Genomic DNA, 7,464 nt, shown 5'->3' with positions numbered 1-7,464 from the left:
TATATATAGGTTCTTTGTAGAGCAGGTTAGTGGTATGTGATTTGGTATAATCAGGTTGAGATGACCTGACTGGGTTAGCAGGGAATGGAGTAACTGAAACTGCTTGGCTGGAAGAAGCAAAAGGGTCTGAGGCCAAAGCAGATGAGTAATTGGGTCGATAAATGTTACCAAGAACTTGTAAACCTGTTTATTCTACACACACACATTTACCTGAAGAAGAAATTGCTTCTAATAATTCTCCAACTCAAACTGATTTTGAAGAATTTATACCTCCAGTCAATCCCCAATTAATGACCATCAAAAAAGATTTTAAACCTGATCTAGATAAATTACTTATTGACTTCAAATCTAAGGAAAATAGAACGCAAAGACATGCTTACTATGCTAAATATAATTTTGCTCAAATGTCTAAAATTACTAGACAATGGTATGATTTTATGATTCAATATGGTTTTGAATTACCTCTATTAGCATATGTTGACAAATATTACAAAAAGATTAATACAATTACAAAACATAAATGGAAAACATCTCCTACTACATCAGTTAGTTCTAATCATCCTCCATTAGAAAACATAGTTATTGAACATCAAGGTGCTGAAGTTCCAACTTCCCCTTTTAAATTACCTGGCTCCGACCGTGACCTATAAAGTCATTGAACAAAATAATTATACTAATCAATGCTTAAAAACAATTGGTAAACAACTAGATAAAATCGAAACCAATTTAGATGAATATTCTTCTAAATCTGCTAAATCCCTAGATCAACCTTTACTTAATCTTCCTAGTCATCGTTCCAAACGAACCAGCTTAGTTACTAATGATCAATCCACTGTCAAAGCTATTGAACAATTATTCACTAAATTAACCACCAATGATACAGCCTCACCTTCTAAAGATAAAGGTCTTACTGTTTTAAATCAACAACCTCTTTCTAATACTGTTTTTGATCAATCTGAAACTGAAACTACTGATAATGCAATAGATCAATTAGCCCAACAATTCCAATCTTCTAATCTTAATAAAATTCATTATCCCAAAGTAAATCCTCAAACTACAAAAAATTGGTATTCTAAACCTACACCACCTGATCTCCAATATGAAGAAACTAATATTAGTAACCAATTTTCTGTCTCTGCTAAACACTTATACGAATGGAATATTGATGGACTTAGTGAAGATCAAATCCTCCAAAAATTAAATCATTTATCTATGGTTTCTAATAGTTATCTCTCCAATTATCCCCAATATTCTCAACCTGAAATTGTTTCCTTAATCACCTCTGGTTTTACTGGTATGCTCAAATCTTGGTGGGAAAAATTTCGTACTGACGATCAAAGAGAATGTATAATTCATTATAATCAAACTGATGAAAATGGTCTACCTATCTTTGATGAAACTCTTGGTTGTTGCCACCCTGATGGTATTAATACATTAATTTAAACTATTGTTAGACATTTTATTGGTACTCCTACTAATATCTATTCTCGCCTACATGATCAACTTAGTAATCTTACATGTCCAACCTTAAGTGATTTTAGATGGTATAAAGATGTATTTACCTCTAGAGTTATGTTAAGAGAAGACTGTACTAAATCATTTTGGAAAGAAAAATTTATTAATGGATTACCTAGTTTATTTGCTCACAAAATTAGAGATGTTCTTAGTCAACCTATTGGTGTTATAGAATATGATAATTTAACCTATGGCGATATAATTAGCACTATTCAAAAAAAAGGATTAAAAATGTATATTGATCTTAAACTTAGTCAAAAAGCCACTAAAGATAAGCGTAAAGCTAAATATGAATTAGGAAATTTCTGTGAACAATATGGTTTACCTCCTGTAGCACCCTCTCGTCGGAAATCACATAAATATTCTAAGCATAAATATCAATCCAAATATTCTAATAAATACAAAAAGAATTATTCCCCTTCCAAATCCAATGATAAATTTTATACTAAACCCAAAAAGAAATATTACAAAAAATCACATCCAAAATCTAAATCTACTAAAGATATTACATGTTATAACTGTGGTCAAAAAGGTCATTATTTCAATAAATGTAAAGAAAAACAAAAATTAAAAGATAAGGTTAATCAATTACAAATAAATGATGAATCTAAAATTCAAATATTTGAAATCTTTCAACTAAATCAATCTGCTAGTAATTCCTCTTCGGATAATCCAGAAACTTCATTTGATGATAATTCATCTAGTACTGATTCTGATAATAATATCACATTAGGGTGTAATGATGTCTGCTGTAAACCAGTTAAACAAATTACTGTTCTTACGAAACAAAATCAAGAAGAATCTGCTTTAATCGAATTAATTAGTAAGTTGGATGATCCCAATCTCAAACAGAAATATATTGATAAATTAAAATCTTTATTAATTCATTCAGATAATAAACCTAAGTTTGATAAACCTATTATTAGTTTATCTAAGACTTTAGAAAAATTTAAAAATAAAAGTAAAGACATTACACTTCAAGATTTACAATATGAAATTAACCAAATTAAACAAACTATCAGAAACTTACAGCAAAAAGATAAAAAATTGGAAGATGAAATTATTACTCTAAAACTTAATCAACGCTTAGACAATTTCCAACCTAATCCAAATGCATCACCTCATGAATCTGAAAATAATTCTGAACATAATTCTGATCATACTAATCCAGATAAACTCTTATTTGATAATCGATCTCATCAATCTAATAATCTTGAAGACAAACGATTAAATCTAATTAATAAGATTTATATTCAAAAATGGTATTCAAAAATTAAAATCGTTGTTGAAGATTTTGAATTAGAATTAATTGTTTTAATCGATACTGGTGTTGATTTAAATTGCATACAAGAAGGATTACTTTCTACTAAATATTATGAAAAATGTCATGAGAACTTAACCTCTGCTAATGGTAGTAAAATGTATATTAAATATAAATTACCTAAAGTTCATGTTTGTCAAGATAATGTATGTTTTAAAACTTCATTTGTTTTGGTTAAAAATATGACTGATAAAATTATTTTAGGTACACCATTTATCTATTTACTATATCCATTTACTACATCTAGTGAATGAATCACTACTCATATTTTAGGCCAGCCTGTTACATTTAAATTCTTATCTCCACCTGAAATGCTAGAATTAAATCAACTAAAAGACTGTTCTATTTCTCACACAATTAATCGTCTAACTAGACATTTAAACTTTCTTAAACAAGAAATTAATTATAAAAGAATTGATCAGCAATTAACTAATCCCGTTATTATTTCTCACATTAATGATTTTAAATTAAAATTAGAATCAACTGTTTGTTCCACTTTACCTACTGCATTTTGGCATAGAAAAAAGCATATAGTTACTTTACCCTATATTAAAATTTTTAATGAATGACAAATACCTACTAAATCTAGACCTATTCAAATGAATCATGAATTACTTGAAATGTGTAAAAAAGAGATTAATGAATTATTGAAAAATCGGATAATTAGTCCTAGTAAATCTCTATGGTCTTGTCCTGCTTTTTATGTTAATAAAAATGCTGAATTAGAATGAGGCGTCCCTGGCTTAGTCATTAATTACAAACCATTAAATGCTGTTTTAGAATGGATTAGATATCCTATTCCTAATAAAAAAGATTTGATTAAAAGACTTAGTCAAGCTGTTATTTTTAGTAAATTTGATTTAAAAAGTGATTTTTGGCAAATTCAAATTCATCCTAAAGATAGATATAAAACTGCTTTTAATACTCCTTTTGGTCAATATGAATCGAATGTCATGCCATTTGGATTAAAGAATGCTCCTAGTGAATTTCAAAATATCATGAATGACATATTCAACCCATTTAGTCATTTTTCTGTTGTTTACATTGATGACATCTTGATTTTTTCAAAATCACTTCATGATCATTGGAAACATTTAACTGCATTCTTTTACATAATTAAAAGTCATGGTTTAGTTATATCTGCTCCTAAGATCAAATTGTTTCAAACTAAAGTTAGGTTTTTAGGTTATGATATTCATCACAATACTATTCTCTCTATTAGTCGCTCTATTGAATTTGGTGAAATTCAATAGGTTCTTAGGTTCCCTCAATTACATTGCTTAGTTTTACAAAGACCTTAGGAAGACTTGTCAACCACTGTTTAATCGGTTAAAAGATAATCCTCCTCCTTGGTCGTCTGTTCATACTTCTATTGTTCAACAAGTCAAACAATATGTTAAGTCTCTTCCTTGTCTTGGTATTCCTACTGAGAATTCATTCAAAATTATTCAAACTGATGCTTCTGATATTGGTTATGGTGGCATTCTTCTTCAAAAAGTCACTTCTCAATTTTTCTTCAGTCTTTAAGAAAACAGAAAGCTCTGAGTGAAATCTACCTCTTCCCGTTTGTAACCCATTTAAGATCCTTGCAGTTGCTACAATTGTAATCGTAAGTTATTTTCTGTATTTTAATTACAAAAGTTTTATGAAATGATTTTGGTTAATTAGTGCATTCAAATTCTTTAATCATAGTTGATTTCGTAATCCAGTTTCTTCATTTGTTGGCTGTATTCCAATTCTTTAATCATAGTTGATTTCGTAATCCAGTTTTTTCATTTGTTGGCTGCTTCCGCCCTTTTGGTATCAAAGCTACTTTATCCTGTTTCTAACTGCTTTGTTTCTTCCAATTAATCAATTCTGTTGTTTATTTGATTAATCTGGTTTTCAGTTCATCTTAATCACCCAAGAGATCGGTCTGTGATTATCCACCAGGTTTCAGTCACCCACTTTCGTTCCCTGTCCCGAGTAAGTCCTTAGGGTTAGGCAGTGTCAGACATAGGAGTTTCCCGAATAGGGTTTGTACTAAAACCAACTGGTATGTGGTAACATGACTAGAATAGGGTATGTATTAAGGTATCTGTAAAACTGATTAATTAAACAAAACAATGAATCGATTATTTAGAAGTAACTCATCAGTCAGTTATAGGTCAACAACTTTGCCCTCAATACCTAATCACAGATTAGTCATTAATGAAGAAGATGTTGAAATACAAAATGATAAAATTGATACAGGATGGAATATACCTAAACTACCAATTAAAGAAATTTATAAAACTACTTTTATATAGAATGTTTTTAAAGTAGCCTTGCATGTTAAAACCATTGATACCAAAGTTTGACCAAAGTTTAAAGAAATTTAAAGAAATTGATGCAGAATGTTTTCACCAAAGTTTGACTAGCTGTCGCGAAGCACCTCGAGTCACTGCCGATTTTCCAAACTTACCAAGCGAACTTGTGACATTCTCTCGGCAAAAGGTGCAAGCCATTCGGTGTCAATGAAAGGCCGAGAATAAGTTTCACCGAGCATGACCATGTCACTCGGCCATGTCAGCCTCTTCCAAGAGCGGTTGTCTAGTAATGTCTTTGGCCACCGTATAGTCAAGCTCGGCAACGGACCATTGGACCACAACACTTCTGATTTCAGCCATCACATCCCGTTTACATATATCTTTAGCCATAGCAAGTTTGCCGAGTTACTTACATTACGCAACCATGCTCCACTACTCTTATTCCGCAACATTGAAGAGCCGAACAAAAAAAGAGTAGACCAATCTTATTTTTGGTCAACTTTCAGAGGTCCAACGACATCCAATTCGAGGTGGACTTACGCATCTGAATAGTGGAATGAACACTAGGTCGAGTGGTGAATCCAACGCTGCAAAAATGAGGCCAATCGGACTTCAAACGAGGGAGATACAAGGGCTCAAAGTTGGGAGTTTGAATCGAAGATTCTGCATTTCATGACCTGTAGCACGAAGAATTCGGCCTTGCACCATTTGGGCCACTATTAATTTCCTATTATTCGCCAATATCACCCACAATTCGATAACAGAATTCATTGGCATTATGAACGCTGCATGCATATGATCAACTCGACTTATTCGGCAAAATCACACCGTACCATTTATTATTCGGCGCATTCTTTGACGAGTTTACCATTATTCCGCACCAATATTCGACAAGGTTGTAACTTATTCGGCACTAATATCTCGGCATAGAACTAACATCTCGGCTTGCCGAAGTCCTCATCTGAACACACCACAGGATTCGTCTCGGCCCAAAGAGTCCAAAAGCAACCCAAGTCCGCTGAAAGTTGTGAAACGGATCACACGTGCCGAACACTGAAATTTCAAAGCTGTCAAACTCAAGTTTTGACTATACCAATGTGAAGTACTCATTGCGACGAGTCCAAAGCAACAAACCGCGTCGAAATCAGAACTAAAACGACGCCGTGCAGGCCGATCAAAGTTTGCCCAGAATCAATGAATTTGTTGAGGACGATGAATCAGCAAACCATGCAAGAGAAGCTATTCGGTGCTTTGCGGTGCACAATTCTCAACCGATCTGAGCCGTCAACTCTATTTTGGCTATAATTACGCCATCAGGAGTCTGATCACAGCGATCTAATAGTCCTTTCCAGCTATTTGACGTATTCTGGGTCCATCCGTATGGTCAGAATATGCAATTTTAGCTCGCCAAAATATATATATATATATTAAATAAATAAATAAAAAAAAAATTTGCAGATTTGATTCCGATATCACCAAGCACCCTACTTTGTCTCGGCTTCATTATGATTTCTCCACGGCATCGAACAGGGGCACGGAAACCGTTTCAAATCATTATCGGCCTACTCAGCAATTTTGGCCCAAGTCAATTTTATTCCTTCCGAATAACAAATCTTATTCAAAAGCAATGAGGCAAATATATGCTGGACAAGAAACTCAACTTCACTAAATATACGTTATACAAGAAGCTCAACTTCACTAAATTGGCAACCATTGCCAACCAAGTTCTTAGCAAATATAACTCCGAAGGAATGCCGACACACTGCGAAGCTAAGAAAAATTGTCGACCAAACGATCGGCATAATCACCGACCCAAGTGTAAACGGACACCGATGTTTTGACACTAGTTACTCGGCAGTGCATCAACTCTACCCGGCAAGATTATTCGACCATTATTAATTCAACATTATGTATGATCATTATTCGGTCGTGCATCAACTTTATTCACCTAACAACATTATTTGGCAAAACAATTGCCCATTGGGACATCAGTCAATTTTCCGCTTTCCAATTGGGACACATCAGCCGATCATTATCTCGGCACCTTTGATATGCATGCATACTCGACCAACTTGGTACAAACATTACAACGACGTTTACTTGAGTTACAAACTCCCGCTCCTTTTCACACAACTTGAAACAAGCACTCGTTTTGGGGTAATACATTACACACTTGGTAGTCGGCAGTTTGCATATTTTTGCGCGCCGTCATTTTACCAAAGCCGAATCTTCCCTGCAACATAGGGCAATGGGAATCTACATTTCTTCCGACTAACACCTATCATTCGAAAGCAATGGGGGAAGTCGACCTTGGACTAAACACAAACCGAGCAACTCGGC

The sequence above is a fragment of the Camellia sinensis genome, chromosome 1, assembly GCF_055761805.1.
Source record: "Camellia sinensis isolate YWXY chromosome 1, ASM5576180v1, whole genome shotgun sequence".
NCBI lineage: Eukaryota > Viridiplantae > Streptophyta > Magnoliopsida > Ericales > Theaceae > Camellia > Camellia sinensis.
This window is presented reverse-complemented; position numbering follows the sequence as displayed.